The 16,276-nt window shown below is 46.5% G+C and overlaps 1 pseudogene; it reads right to left on the reverse strand.

Moving 5' to 3' along the window:
• Positions 1–4,037: 4,037 nt before the first annotated feature.
• Positions 4,038–4,137, reverse strand: LOC113416676 (small nucleolar RNA U3; annotated as a pseudogene).
• Positions 4,138–16,276: the final 12,139 nt, after the last annotated feature.

Here is a 16,276-nt window from a genome sequence, read left to right on the forward strand (position 1 = left end):
TCAAACCCACAGATTGTGAGGTGAGAGCTCCACCTCTAGGCCACCGCACCACTCCAGAAATAGAACGATTACGGCAAAAGAAAGTGAAGATGAAAGGTGCCTTGGGTATACAATCCCGAAACATCTGGAATACCACTTGAACTCTATCAGCATTGACAAAATCACCACCAGTCAATTGCAAAAGGCAGCTTTGCTGGAACAGCTTACATCCTGAAACGATCCTTTTAACACCATCAGACAACAACACCTGCCGATCGCAGGTCCTTGGCAAGGTGGATAAAAATGTCCAGTCTCAACATCTGGCTGACTGTGCAACCAACCATCATAACAGCAGCAACAAGTGAGCAGGCAGACAAAGCTGAAGTTTTGAAATAATGCTGGAAGATGGGGTGGACAACACTCAACGTCCGTCCAGCTCCCCGGTGAGAAGAAAACTCATTTTGAAGAAGAGGACACCGTAGCATAAATTCTTCTTCTGTCTGTTTTAAATCTGGAGTCTGTCACCTTTTCTGCCACTGCCCCTTGGAGGAAAGGAATTGCGTTCTATTTCAGCTCCTTCCAGCCTGTAATATTTCTCACCGCCATCCCTCAAGTGTCAGGATCAGACTTATTTTGCTCCCCAGCTGCTCCGTGTCTTCAGCGTCTCCGCAGCATGTCAAGAGTGGGTGAAATACAAAGTAGGAAGACTGAAGACAAATAGTAGCCAACAAAGCAGAAGGAGAAATGCAAAGCATTCCCACCACCAGGACTGTAAGTCATTCCTCCGCTGCAAACTTGCTCCACGTTCCGCTTATTAGCGCTTGCACCACTGGTGGGATTCAAAAGAATTTAGTACCGATGAGGTGGGCGTGGCTTGGTGGGCGTGGTTGGTGGGCGTGGCAGGGGAGAGATACTGCAAAATCTCCATTCCCTCCCCACCCCACTAACTGTTCTGACCCAAACCCTTTTCCAATAAAACAAACATGAACCAAAGGGAACAGAAAGCTTTTTAATGATTCCTACAAACCCCGGTTAAAAGGCTGCTGCAAACTAATTAACTTTGATAAGCATGAGCCTCGCCAAAACTGTGCGAGGCTGCCAAGAATAACAGATAAGGTTACCTAGAAATATTTTACAACACGAGAGTCTTCAAATACCAACTGAGATACTGCAATATCCATGAGGCTCGGGTTTCAAAAGGTCTTTGCTTCCTGCAAAGAACATTTGCTTCACAACTGGCTTTTATCTTCTTGAAGGAGGGGCCATTACCTTGCAGTCTTACTCCCGGTCGCCCGTGCTGCTGCAGCTGCTCTTTCCTGCGAGCAACCCTGCACACATGCGCAATGGGCACAGGCTCCTCGGGAACCTCCTTGTCCCTGCTGCCAGCCCCCACAATCTCTGAAAGCAGCAGTCCACTCCTTAATTGTCCTGGCCCCTCATCTGAGTCCTCACTCTCCTCAGCCGTCCATATCTGCTGCTGGCTAACCACAACACTAACCTGTTGTCCAGCTCCGTTCTCCTGTGCAGGGCAACCAAAGAAGACCCAGCCAATCAGCTGAGACTCAGGAGGCAGAGAATAGATGGGGTTGGCGGGGCCAATCAGAGGTGGGATTTGCTGGTTCTCCAAACTACTTAAAATTTCCGCTACCGGTTCTCCAGAACTGGTCTGAACTGGCTGAATACCAACTCTGGTGCTTAGGCCAGTGGTAAAGGATTCAGGCTACAAAGCAAAAGACTGTGTGTTCTAGTCCCACTTTAGCCACACTGGATGACTTTGGGACAATCACCAGGAGATGGTGAGTTCTAGTCCTGCCTTAGGCATGAAAGACAGCTGGGTGACTCTGGGACAATCACCAGGAGATGGTGAGTTCTAGTCCTACCTTAACATGAAAGCCAACTGGGTGACTTTGGGCCAGTCCTTCTCTCTTAGCCCAACCCACCTCGCAAGGTTCTTGTTATTATATGGAAATTAGGAGGAGGGAGGAGTATGAGATATGTTCACTGCCATGAGCTATTTGTAAAAATAATGCAGGCAAGATACAAATAAATAAATATATGAGGACAGTCCGTGTCTCCCTCTCTTCTTGCCATCTTACCAGAATAGAGCTAGAAGGGACCTTGGAGGTCTTCTAGTCCAGCCTACTTCTCAAGCAGGAGAACCTATACCATCTCAGACAAGTGACTGTCCAGTCTCTTCTTAAAAACCCCCAGTGATGGAGCATCCACAACGTCTGAAGGCCAGCTGTTCCACTGGTTCATTGTCCTCACCGTTAGACGGTTTCTCCTTATTTCCAGGTTGCTTCTTTCCTTGATTAGTTTCCATCTGTTGTTTCGTCTTGTCTTCCTTCTGGTGCTTTGGAAAATAAGTTGATCCCCTCTTCTTTGTGGCAGAACGCTCAAATACTGGAATATTACTATCATGTCACCCCTAATTCTTCTTTTCTTTAGACTAGACTTTAGACTCAAATCCTGCAGCCGTTCTTCGTAGGTTTTAGTCTCCAGGCCTTTGACCGTCTTAGCTGTCCTTCTCTGAACTTTTTCCAAAGCTTCAACTTCTGTCCAAATATGAAAGTCACATTTGGCTTTAAACTGAGCTTTTTAATCTGCTCGCTAACCCCTATCCAGGTCATGGCCTCCTTCAACTGAGAAGCATTTTCTTCTCTCTGGGAAACTAATCAAGGAAAGCAGCAACCTGGAATTAAGCAGAAACTTCCTCGCAAGGAGGACAATTAACCACCTTGACTTCAGAACTTTTAGGTACTTCATCACTGGAGGTTTTTTAAGAAAAGACTGGACAGCCACCTGTCTGAAATGGAAGCCTTAGTAAGACCACACCTAGAATACTGCAACCAGTTTTGGTCACCACACTATAAAAAGGATATTGAGACTCTAGAAAGAGTGCAGAGAAGAGCAACCAGGATGATTAGGAGACTGGAGACTAAAACATACAATGAACAGTTTCAGGAACTGGGCATGGCTAGTCTAGCGAAGAGAAGGACCAGGGGAGGCATGATAGCGGTCTTTCAATATTTGAGGGGCTGCCACAGAGAGGAGAGGGGGTCAGGCTATTCTCTAAAGCACCTGAAAGCCAGACAAGGAATAATGGATGGAAACTGACCAGGGAGAGATTCAACCTGAAAATAAGGAGAAATTTTCTGATAGTGAGAACAATCAACCCATGGAACAGAAGTTGCCTTCGGAAGTTGTGGGAGCTTCATCACTGGAAGCTTTCAAGAAGAGACTGGACTGCCATCTGTCAGAAATGATGTAGGGTCTCCTGCTTGGGCGGGGGATTGGACTAGATGGCCTACAAGGTCCCTTCCAACCCTGTTAATCTGTATCTGTTACCTCCCAGGTCCCTTCCAGCTCTATTCTGATTGATTGAATGAACGTAATTTTTTTCAGAGGAGCCCTGCTCATTTAAAAACAATAGTAGTACTAGCCAATCTATTTTGGACAGGGCCTGCCTGTATATTTTTCTGCTGTGAATTATTTCTTCTGAGAAATGCAGTCCCAATGGCCGCCTGTACAAATTTGCCCAAATGATGAATCATTGATGATTACGCATGTCTTCTCCTGCAGAACATAACATATGCCCTTTTTGGTTCAGCGGTGCAAGGCAAAGAATATTCTCTCTGTGCCAGCTGGAAATTCTGGGGGTTTGTACACCCTGCACTTCCATGGGGCACAAACTGGAAAAAATGAAATACTGTACAGCGATTCCAAAAATACCGTTTCACGATTCCATTTGTTAAGAGGCTGTTGAAATAATGAGCTGCTTGTATTGTCCTCTGAAAGGCTAAAATCAGCAGTGCTAAGCAGAAGGCGGATGAAAAAAAAGTCTATTATATTTGGGAACACAGGTAGATGCTCAACAGGTGCTCTAACAGTGACTGACAAATGTGGACAGGTAGTCTTCAGTTTATGAACGTCACTGGGAACAGAATTTTGGTTGCTAAGCAAAGTGAGTTGTTCTCCATGTTTAGATTAACAGAGATGGAAGGGACCTTGTAGGTCATCTAGTCCAACCCCCGGCCCAAGTAGGAGATTACACCATTTCTGACAGACGGCAATCCAGTCTCTTCTTGAAAGTCTCCAGTGTTTGAGTGCATTTCTCTAGTTGGATACTATAGAAATGATCCCTGAAAGTATAGTCTTGTTTGCCATGGTTGTTAAGTGAATCGCTACAGTTAGTAAGTGAATCACACAGTCATTAACTGAATCCAGCTTCCTCCATGGATTGTGTGTGTGTGTGAGAGAGAGAGAGACAGAGACATAAAGAGAGACAGAGACACAGAGAGAGAGACAAAGAAAGAGACAGAAAGACAGAGAGACAGAGAGACAGACAGAGAGAAAGAGAGAGAGACAGAGACAGAGAGAGAAAGACACAGAGAGAGAGACACAGAGAGAGAGAGACACAGAGAGACAGAGAGAGACAGAGACAGAGAGACAGAGAGACAGAGAGACAGAAAGACAGAGAGACAGACAGACAGACAGACAGAGAGAAAGAGAGAGAGACAGAGAGAGAGAGACTGAGACAGGGAGAGGGAGACAGAGAGACAAAGAGAGAGAGAGAAAGACAGAGAGAGAGACAGACACACACACACACACAGAGAGAGAGAGAGAGAGAGAAAGACAGAGAGACAGACAGAGAGAAAGAGAGACACAGAGAGAGAGAGAGAGAGACAGAGACAGAGAGAGAGACAGAGAGAGAGAGACAGAAAGACAGAGACAGACAGACAGAGAGAAAGAGAGAGAGAGACAGAAAGAAAGAGAGAGAGACATAGAGAGAGAGAAAGAGAGAGAGAGAGAGAGAGAGAGAGAGACACAGAGAGAGAGAGAGACAGAGACAGAGAGAGAGAATCTCTCTCTTTCTCTCTCTCTCATCTCTATTTATCTACCTACCTACCAACCTGGCTATCTAGTCTCCTGCTTGAGTAAGGGTTGGACTAGAAGACCCTCAAGGTCCCTTCCAGCTCCATTTTGACACAAATTACCTAAGTAACCTGCATTTCTTTGGAGTTGAGCTTCCTTGCTTCTCTCTCTTGTCGGAAGCTGCCTGAGATCACCAATAGTGATCCCAGAAACACCGGAGATGCTGCAATTGTCATAAATACATGGCATGGGCCAAGGGCCCAAATTTTGATCCAGTGAGCCTTGATCATAAATGAGCCTTGATCTCTCCAAGTGAGCCTTGATCTTCACACAGGTCATAAGTCTTTTATTTTTCAGTGCTTTTGTAACTTTGGACAGGCGTTAAACAAACGGCCGTGTGTCGAGGATGACTGATAACGCATCCCTGTTGAAGAGCACTCCCGTGGTTTGAAGGGCACACTGTGTCTGGAGACCATTGCTATGACCTTCAGCCAAAATGGTAGGATGCTTCTCAGATCGTCTCGAGATGCAAAGACCCTCCACCCACCTGCCCACCACCTGGCCGAGCATCCCTCTCCGCCTCCCCCGACCCACCTGGCCTCGGATCTTCTTCCACGCTTGATTTAACCTTTGCTGAGCAGCCTCCAGACACCGAGGCAGCAGTAAAGATCTCCGAAATGCCAGTCCATGAAAGGCGTGCTGCTTTCACCTGGCGACAAAGAAGAGTGAGAAGGTCACAGTTTTCCCTTTCTCCATCCCTGAATCGCAAAGTAGGAAGAGGCTGACAGAAGCTTCTGGAATGAAAGGGAAGGGAAACTAAAGGGAGACATTTTACCAGGGAGAGAAGACAAGCCAGCGTCTGCAGAAGGTTGGAGCAGGCAACCTTTGTGGTCCCAATTTGCAAAGAGATTGGAAGACGGATTCACACAGAGACAGATCCATGTGCTTCAAGTTCACCATTCATCTCCCTCCTATTAATCCTGCTCCAGGTTAGTGATCTGTCGCTGCTATTACCGTGTTTCCCCGAAAATAAGACCCTGTCTTATTTTATTTTATTTTATTGCCACCAAAATGGCACCAGGTCTTATTTTCAGGGGATGCCATCCACTGACTAGCCTCACTTGTGCGCATCACCCCTGGCCTCCTTTCCACTATCAGAGGGCTTCAGGAACTTCTTCTTCTGTGTCCAGCAAGGCTTTCCTGAAGGCCTCGGTAGCCAATAGCAGTTCCGGATTGATCCAGAGGCCTTCAGGAAAGCCTTGCCAGCCTTGCTGGCTGCAGAAGAAATGGGCTGGCAAGGCAGGTGTCAGGGTGTGCGAGGCCTGGCTACAGCTGTCCAAAGATAAGTAGTGAGGCAGCTCCACCCCCACCCCCCACATCCCACCCTAATTTTTACCCATCCACTCTGGAGTGGGCAGTATCTTCATTAGGGCTTATTTGGGGGGTAGGGCTTATATTGGGCACGTGTGTAAAAATCAAGCTAGGACTTACTTTCAGGGTAGGTCATATTTTCGGGGAAACAGGGTAAGTAGGAAGAAAATGGTTCTCTCTTTCCACCATTCCAAGTTCAAGATAATCAATTGGGTAGGGATGGCAGAAATGGAGCTCCGAGCCTCTCTGGGCAGAAGCAGAAGAACTCGGGACTACTGGTGACCTGAGGGTGGTTTATCTCTGCCAAAACAGACTTCAATGAACAGAGTGGCAAGATGAAGCATTCCTGGGGAGACTGAGAAGAAGAAAATATCTCTGCAGGCTTCATGTGTTATCTCTCTTCAAGATCAGGAGGACAAAAGGCTGTTTTCACCCAGGAGAAAAGTCCATGCGAATCTGTATGCAATGGTTGTGTCAGGGTTCCGGCGATTGCCCTAATTAAAATCATGAGCCTCAAGCCAAGCTTCATATGAAGCCAACTCTGCCACCCATAATTTACAGTCACCTGGGACCCTGTTTCCCCCCTCTCCCTGGGTGTGTCATAAATCAGATTCTCCAACTGAAGCACGTTCAGATCCGGTGCCTATATCTTTATAATATAAGCATGGAATGTACTACTGTTTTTAATTGCCGTATTGCTTCTTCAGGTCCCTCCCCCCTCCTGCTTATGGCAACTCAGAAACAGGCATAGGAATGCTTTACGAGTTGACAGGTTGGTGGAGAACTTTCTTCTTTTATTCCTTCCGCCATCTCTTCTCTTTCCTGTGGATGTAGCTGCTCTTTTCTTGCAAACACAGAGGCGAACTAGTTCTGATGTTCTGAGCTGAAGAACAACCATCATTCGTCTCTTTCAATCTTTCTTCTCCTGTTTAAGAATTCCCCATCCAAACCTACTACTGCAACCCATTGGTTCACCATCTAGACTGGTGCATCTCAACCTTGACAACTTTAAGATGTCTGGACTTCAACTCCCAGGATTCCCCATCTAGCATGGTTGAAAAACACTGGTCTAGACTTTTCCAAAAATTAAGGTTTGGGTATCACTTTGGGTAAACCAAGAGGGACTAGTCCTAAGAAGGTTGCAAACTCATACGGTCGACCCATTAGACCTATCACGGTCAAATCTCCTTCCCTTCCTGAAATTGGAAGCTGGACTGGGCAGAAGAAGAAAGAGAAAATATTTCTCTTCCTTTGTCCATCCAACACTGTAAAGCGATTGCTGGATTTTCCATATGGGCGCTCCGTTATACATCGTGGTTTACAAATCACGATAGCTGGTTTTGTAAACCACATGATGCCTTGTGAATCCCCATCTATTGCTATACCAACACTACTTCTCATTTCATTTCCAGAACTTGCTGTGTTTGGACCAAGAATGTCATCCATGTGCTGAGACAGATAGATCACAAGAGGGGTGTTTTGTTTTGTTTTGTTTTTGGTGAAAAAGGAAGGCACAATTAGTTCATTTTCCCACTTCTTTTCCTTTTAGGAAACAGCTCTCAAGGGTATTTAAGAGCTGGTGGTGTATCGCCCTGGACTTGTGAGCTGGATTTGCAATTGTTTTTTGTTTTATTTTTAATTGGGGAGTTGGATTTTTTATTTTTTTTGCTCCTTCCCTCCTTTGCTTTATCTGACATCTTCACAGAGTCAACGTTCGTCTGGATGACCCATTCTTTTTAAGATGGCATTTCACAGCTGAACAGCCAGGGTGCCATCGCTCTGTTTGCAAAGATTCCTGATAATGCACCCTTCAAAGAAACCAATTAGGCCTTACCATTGCTGCTGTTTTTATAAATAGCATCTCTGATCAGCTGGCTTTGAATGCTCCCTTGTTTTCCCATGTTCCGGCAGACCCCTAACACACACACAGACACATGTTTACGGAGTGTTTATATTGATTTTTCTTTTCTTTTTTCCTCTCTGAGAATCTTCTTTTTACCTTCCCATGAGACAGGCCACACTGGTGGAAGTCTTTAATTAAAACGTTTGTGGCTGCCTTTACACATTGCACTAAGCTAAGCCACAAAGTAGCTCCTTTGGTTTGAACTCCCTGGTTGTGTGAACCCAACCATGCTTTGAAAAATATGGTTTACAATTTAATTGTGCAGGCTATTGACCACCCTAAAAAAAATTTAAATTTTTAAATTTGCATATTGGCAAAAAAAAATCAGAAAATAAAATACAGGCTGAATAGTCAAGACCTTGTTGATGATCCAAACTCTGTCAAGGATCTTGGAGTACTCATCTCTAATTATCTAAGTGCTAGAGCCCACTGTAACTACATAGCCAAAAAGGCATTAAGAGTTAACCTAATCCTACGTAGCTTTTTCTCTGGTAATATCACACTACTAACTAGAGCATACAAAACATTTGCTAGACCAATACTCGAATACAGCTCAGAAAGTCCAGAAATATTTCACAAGAAGAGTTCTCCACTCCTCTACCCGTTGCAGAATACCTTATGCCACCAGACTTGAAATTCTAGACCTAGAAAACCTAGAACTACGCCGCCTAGAAAACCTAGAACTACGCCGCCTTCGGTCCAATCTAAGTATAGTATATAAAATCATACATTGCAATGTCCTACCTGTCAATGAATACTTCAGCTTCAACCATAACAACACAAGAGCAAACAATAGATACAAACTCAAGGTTAATCACACCAAACTTGATTGCAGGAAATACAACTTCAGCAACAGAGTGATCAATGTCTGGAATACTCTACCTGTCTCTGTGGTTTCTTCCCCAAACCCCAAAAACTTTAACCTTAGACTGTCTACTATTGACCTCACCTTTTTCCTAAGAGGTCTGTAGGGGGCGTGCATAAGCACACCAACATGCCTACCATCCCTATCCTATTGTTTCTTTTATTTTTTTATTTTTCTTATATGTATCCATGTATTCATAACTATGTTTTTACTTATACCTATTATCTTGTAAGCAATTAACAAAAATAAATAAATAAATAAAATAAATAAATAAATAAAATGTTCTTTCTGCACCAACTAAGGAAGCTCAAACTACCCAAGGAGCTGCTGATCCAGTTCTACAGAGGAATTATTGAGTCTGTCATCTGCACCTCTATAACTGTCTGGTCTGCAACCCAATAGGACAGACACAGACTTCAGAGAGTAATTAGGACTGCAGAAAACACACAATTACTGCCAACCTGCCTTCCATTGACTCGTATACTGCATGAGTCAAAAAGAGGGCTGTGAAAAAAGCTACAGACCCCTCACATCCTAGACATAAACAGACGTTCCTCCTTACATTACAAATATAGTTCTGGTTTGGCACCTGCCTACCAAATTCTGACACCTTTTGGGGGGGAAAGTAACAGTGGATTTTCCATCTACAAGATGAAATCATTGTCCAGCAAAGGAAATCAGATTTTGGTTTTTTGAACAGTCTCAGAGCTGTCAGCAGGGTCTGGTTACAAAATCACAGGGGTGGCCACAGGTTGTGGACTTTTTTTTGACATACCCTGTGGACCAGTGGTCACCAACCAGTGAGCCAGGGACCACTGGTGGTCCACGAGATAATTTTGGTGGTCCAAAGAGAAATGCCCGCCCCCAAGCACTCCTCCTAAAGCAATTAATCCAGGCTGCACAGGAACACAAGGTTTGCACTGCCCGCATGGCCCACCCACCCGCTGGGCCCCACCCTTCGGCCGAGCGCAAACCTTACCTTGAGTAGAGCCATGCAAGCTGGAACTAGAAGGTAAGACCAATGGCGGGGGAGGGAAATCCATCCCAGGGTGGCTTGCTGACATGAGTGGGAAAGTTGGTCCCATATTCTAGAGCTGCAGCAGTCACAGGATTGGTCATCCCAGAGCAGCTCCTCCAGTCCATGGCAGGCCGGTGCACCCAGGTGGAGGAGCAGCTGCTCTGGGATGACCAGAGGGCCAGTCCTGTGACTACTGCAGCTCTGGAATATGGGACCGACTTTCCCACCAACATCAGCAAGCCACCGTCAGTAGAAATTCATATTAGTGGTCCACGGGATTTAAAATTATGAGTTTGGTGGTGCCTGAGGTCCAAAAGGTTGGTGAGCCCTGCTGTAGACATCCCGGGTCTGGCTCTCCAGAATGAAATATTTGCACGATAAACCAAAATACATATGTATCCCAGCCTTCTTTTAAATCCCCCTCTGTCGTTCTTTCTCTAGTTGCCTCAATAATCATTTGTTTATTACTCTTGGGTGTTTAAAACATGACAGGGTTCTCTTTGATCAGATGGTAACAACTCTTCTAACATAAACAGCTTTGCTAATCCTTGTAATGGAAAGCAGGATATGAACTTTACCGAGGCAGGCGGAAATAATTGATGTTGAGACATCTCAAGAAAATCCCCTCGACAGATACAGTGATGAGAAAGGGTCTCCTTATATTAAATATCCCAGAGTCCATGCTCTACAAGTGAGCTTCAGCATTGAGGACTAAAATATTTATTCGCCCGAAGGCGTCGGTGCTAATTTCTTCGTGCTCTAGCTAGACCTTCTGTCAAGCTAAGCCTTGCCATAACACCCTTCGCACAACTCTCCAGGCTGGGCAAACTGATGGCTTGTTATGAAATGGCCAGGCTCTGTCCTTTGGCAGAGGAGAGTTGGATTAGCTGTGGAACTAATGAGGGACACTGTGACATTTCACACATAAGCAGTGCAACCAGCCCCCACCTTCACAAAGTATCTGGATTCTGGTGGAGAAAGTCATGAGAGATGCTCTTCCTTCCCGAAGACAATCAAATCAGGAGACGTGAAGGCATTTTCCCAGGAAATCATATTCCTCTTCTGGTTGATGGCCTCCAACTGGATTGGCAGGTGATCTCTATAAAGAGAGATAAGAGAGAGGGAACTGAAGAAAGCGGGGGGCATAGTGAAGTTTAGCGCCCAGAATCCTCAGGGAATTTGAAGGGGGCACTGTTGGCTTTTATCTTGAGAGGTGCGGTGGCCTAGAGATGGAGCTTGCCTCACAAAAACAATGATTGAATGAAAAACTGCTGGTGACCTTCTACTGCTGCACCATACAGAGCATCTCAACTTACTGCACCCCTGTATGGTTTGCCAATTGCACAATGGCAGATAGGACAGCGCTCCAGAGGGTTAATGTCATTGCCCAGAGGATCATGGGTTGCCTTCTCCCCTCTTTGGACAAGCTTTATAGCTCCTGCTGCCTTAAGGAAGTTCAAAACATTCTCAAAGATTCATCTCATCCTGGGAACCCTTGTTTTTGAACTATTACCATCTGGCAGACGGTACAGGATAATACAAACAAGGACAAATAGGCTGAAAAACAGCTTCTGTCCCAGGGCAGTAGCTCTTTTGAATTCTTCTGTATAGTGCAGTGTTGGTGTGGTGTTGGGGGTTTTCAAATCAATGTGTGGAGTGTGAAGGATGTGTGTTTGTGTTTATTTTCATGGTCATGATGTGCACTGAAGAGGGTGTTTGATTTCGTTATACGAGGTGCAATGACAATAAAGTAAAGGGTTTATTGGGAGGAAGGGAGGAAGGAAGGAAGGAAGGAAGGAGGGAGGAAGGAAGGAAGGAAGGAAGGAAGGAAGGAAGGAAGGAAGGAAGGAAGGAAGGAAGGAAGGAAGGAAGGAAGGAAGGAAGGGCAACAGCAATAGAACTTAATTTATATACCATTTCACAGTGCTTGACAGTCCTCTCTAAGCAGTTTACAGAGTCAGCATGTTGCCTCCCAACAATTTGAGTCCTCATTTTACCCACCTCGGAAGGACAGAAAGCTGAGTCAACCTTGAAACTGGTGAGAGTCGAACTGCCAAATTGCAGGCAGCCAGCAGTCAGCAGATGTAGCTTGCAGTACTGCACTCGAAACCCTGCGCTACCACGGCTCAAATAAATAAACTTGGCTAGTGGCACTAAGGGACCAGAATCTTGCTTTTTAATTTTAAAGGAAATCTAAGATTTATGGGAGGTCAAATTGGAATCTGCCTAGGCTGGAGAGGGCACACCTAAGATCAGCGGTAAAGATGGACCAGTTTCTGAGATGCAAAGCTAAAATTAGCTAACAGTTTTCTAGAGGGCGACGCTTGGCTTTAAATAACCAGGAACACCTGTCCTGGAGTTTCTCACCAGATGTTCCCCTCACCTTCAGAAGCCACGGCATTTAAGAGCCACGGCCTCGTCTAGACAGACGCCATAAAACTTTCCATCTGAACACATCCGCTGCCTTCTGCCTGCCAATCAATTGACAATTAAAAAAAAAGAGAAAGTCACATTAAAGCTCCATAAAGTTAATTGGATCCCACCTCCTTGAAGCCTCGGGATGCAGCTATTCGGAGGGAGAATTAATTAAAACACAAAGAGAAGCTGAAATGGGGGGGAAGAACAGGGGTGGGATTCTACCTGTTTGGACCAGTTCTATAGAACCGGTTGTTATGATTCTGCCCAGTTCGGAGAACCGGCAAATCGCGCTACTGGCTGGCCCCTCCCCTCCCTGCCCACTCACTCCTCACCTGGCATGCACGCCATCAAACATGCCTGCTAAGTTGCTATTTTTACTTTTTTTTTCCCACAACCATCAGCTGTTCTTCTGTGCCAGGAGTTTTAGATTAGGTAGAAAGCAGGAAATTGTAGGATTTCTTGCTTTCTAGCTAATCTAAAAGCAGAGCTGAACCCTCCTTAGGACTGAAGCTTCTATTTTTCAGTGCAGACTCAGGCAGCAGATTGCAGAAAGCTAGATCTCTGAGTGAATCTGTGATTCTGTGAGCAAGTCAATCTGCCTGCCTGCTTTGCCTGATTTTGGGTAAAAGTTGCTATTTTTTAATTTTTTTAAAAAAATCAGTATTTACATAAATATTTACAATATTTATATCCAAGCCACGCCCAGCCAGTCACATGACCACCAAGCCACACCCACAAATTAGGCCACGCCCACAGAACCGGTTGTAAAGAAATTTGAATCCCATCCCTGGGGAAGAACCATAAATGCAGACTCTGGGGTGATGGCGAAACTCAGTGGAGGAGAAGGAACGTGCTAACTTTCTAGGAAACAGCAGCTATACGAATGAGGCAGAGTCAGCAAAAAGCAAGGAAATGTCCCTTTCCTCCCAACTTCTCAACAGTTCCCCTGTCTGGATAAAATTTGCTCTTTCCGGGCTCTGTTTGGTTGGAGGAAGGCGGGGAGGGATGTGTTTTTGCAATTTTACTGATTCAGGCCAAGGCTCTGAGTTTTATCCTCTTTTAGAGGTTGAATAAGATGGAGAGAGAAGAACAGAACAGGATAGAAGCATGCAAGAACCCAGAATAAATCAAAGCTTTTGGCAATTGTCCGTGCTTACTGTTTCTTGATTGCAAGTTTTTTTAAAACACGTTGAATTGCTAGTTCCTTACTTGGAGTACAGTAAAGTATTTTCCCCCCTTCTTTTCTGCTCATAGTTAAAAACTTGTTTTTCTTGGAAATGAAGAGGATGGACCCCAGGGATTTGACAGAAGAAATGCAGAGCTGTTTTCATGTCACTGTCCCATCTCGCCCAGCCTCATTCCTGTGCATTTTCATGTTACAAAATGCAAAGGTTACCTCTAGGGCCAGCCACCCACTACCTTCAGCTGCCTTTACTGCCTTCCATCCAATCCTTTTTCTTGCAAATGCCCACAATGAGATCAAAATCTCTCATGTTGGCAGCCTTTTTGCTTGCTCGGTCATTATGGGACGATGCTTTGCACCCATTCCTGCTCTCCATTGCTGCACGAGAAGGGGGTTGGATTAGAAGACCTCCAGGGTCTCTTCCAACTCTGTTATTCCCTGCAAAGCAGGGGATTTCAATGCACAGCTGGTGCGTGCTTCTCTCTGCAACCATCTGCAGCACGTTTTTTTTTTAAAAAAACAACAACCCCCAACCCTCATTTAGCTTGGCAGCTGCAATTTTTACATGCATGAATATACTGCCCCCTGGTGCATGCCGAATGTCACTACAATCAGCACTGGGGGGAGGGGGAGGGGAGGACAGCGCTTCCTCCTTGCGCAATGACCTAAGGAGGCATTACGCAATGTGGCCTCCCTTGAGAAAGGCAACGTTATTTATTTTCATTAAGAATTTTAAACGCAGGAAATGCCCCATCTGTAGGAGATGATGAGGCGGAACCTATTGGCCACCGGCCCCTCTAGCAGCTGAATCAGAGGAGGAGGAGGAGGAGGAGGAGGAGGAGGAGGAGTGGGTCAGCATCCAGGCAACCTGAGAGCTCCGAGGGGGGAGAGGCAATGGAGCTGGCAGAGAGAGAGGTGAGAAGTGAGCGTCATGCAATCTACCCCCACAGAAGCAGTCATAAAAGAACTAACCAAGCTGTTTGCCACTCGTGGACTAACAGACTTGCTAGTGTCTGACAACGGCCCGCAGTTCACGGCATGGGCATTCGAACTATAAACCGAGTTCTTTGTGATTTTTAAACTACAAGTTAGGATGCATCACCAGCCAATAGTGTTCCATATTAGCATTCTTGGAATGCCCTCACCTGATTGGTCCAAACGGACTACACGGTGATTGGTGGAAAGAACTACTGTGATTGGCTCATAAGGAATCACCCGCGATTGGCCGCGCCGATCGCGGGAGATTCAAAGAGCCGTCATTGGGACCACCGGTGGGCCAGGGGTGGGCCAGGGACCACCAGTGGGCCTGGGGTGGGCCAGGGACCACTGGTGGGCCAGGGGTGGGCCAGGGACCACTGGTGGGCCAGGAACCACTGGTGGGCAGGGACCACCGGTGGGCCAGGGTGGGCCAGGGACCACTGGTGGGCCTGGGGTGGACCAGGGACCACTGGTGGGCCAGGGGTGGGCCAGGGACCACTGGTGGGCCAGGAACCACTGGTGGGCAGGGACCACTGGTGGGCCAGGGTGGGCCAGGGACTACTGGTGGGCCAGGGACCAGTGGTGGGCAGGGACCACTGGTGGGCCAGGGGTGGGCCAGGGACCACTGGTGGGCCTGGGGTGGGCCAGGGACCACTGGTGGGCAGGGACCACTGGTGGGCCAGGGGTGGGCCAGGGACTACTGGTGGGCCAGGGACCAGTGGTGGGCAGGGACCACTGGTGGGCCTGGGGTGGACCAGGGACCACTGGTGGGCCTGGGGTGGGCCAGGGACCACTGGTGGGCCAGGGGTGGGCCAGGGACCACTGGTGGGCCAGGAACCACTGGTGGGCAGGGACCACTGGTGGGCCAGGGGTGGGCCAGGGACTACTGGTGGGCCAGGGACCAGTGGTGGGCGAGGGGTGGGCCAGGGACCACGGACCATTGGTGGGCCAGTTGGCAACCACTGCTTTGGAGAATAGATTGACCCCCTCTTTTTTTGTGGCAGACCCTCAAATAATGGGAGACCACTAAGAGATGAAGTAAGAGATGAGAAGCACACTAGTGCATGCTACTTTCCTGGGAAGGGAAGGGGGTATTCCACCCCTTTTAGATGTTAGCGATAGGTAGCATCTACTGCAGCAGCTGTAACCTGAGCTTAATGTGTTGCTTATTTTAACAGAGTCTAGGCGTATGTTTTCTTCTTAACGTTTTCCCAAGGGTAATGCTTTCAAGATAAAACAAGTCTGATTTTTTTTGTAAACTAAGAGGAGCAAAGAGATAAGCAGAAAGAAGCGTAGCTATTAAGGAGACAAATCCTGAGCCTTCAACCCATCGTGGTTGAAACACTGAGACAATTCTGGGTTGGTTCAAAGGCAGCATCATTGACAGTGACGGTTGCCTGCTTGGATTATTGATACATCTGCTATTCATCCTATTGATAGATTTCGCCTTTTTGAGGATGCGCTAAGTCAAGGATCCCTGTGTGCCCACAAGAGATCGAAGTCCAGCCAACCTTGAATGCCTTTCTTATCCCCTGCTCATTCCCTTTGACCGTTAGTTGGTCAGGTTCTTGTAGAGAGCTTAAGCTTTTGCAATAAATCTTTACACTCAGCAGCCAAGTCAATGATACCCCAATCAAGGAACTGCCAAAGAGCCATTAGTAACAGCCCAACGAAAGAAACTCTTAA

This window comes from Notechis scutatus, chromosome 10 (genome assembly GCF_049901735.1).
Source record: "Notechis scutatus isolate UNSWTSFEM ecotype Mainland chromosome 10, rNotScu1.2, whole genome shotgun sequence".
In the NCBI taxonomy this organism is placed as follows: Eukaryota; Metazoa; Chordata; class Lepidosauria; order Squamata; family Elapidae; genus Notechis; species Notechis scutatus.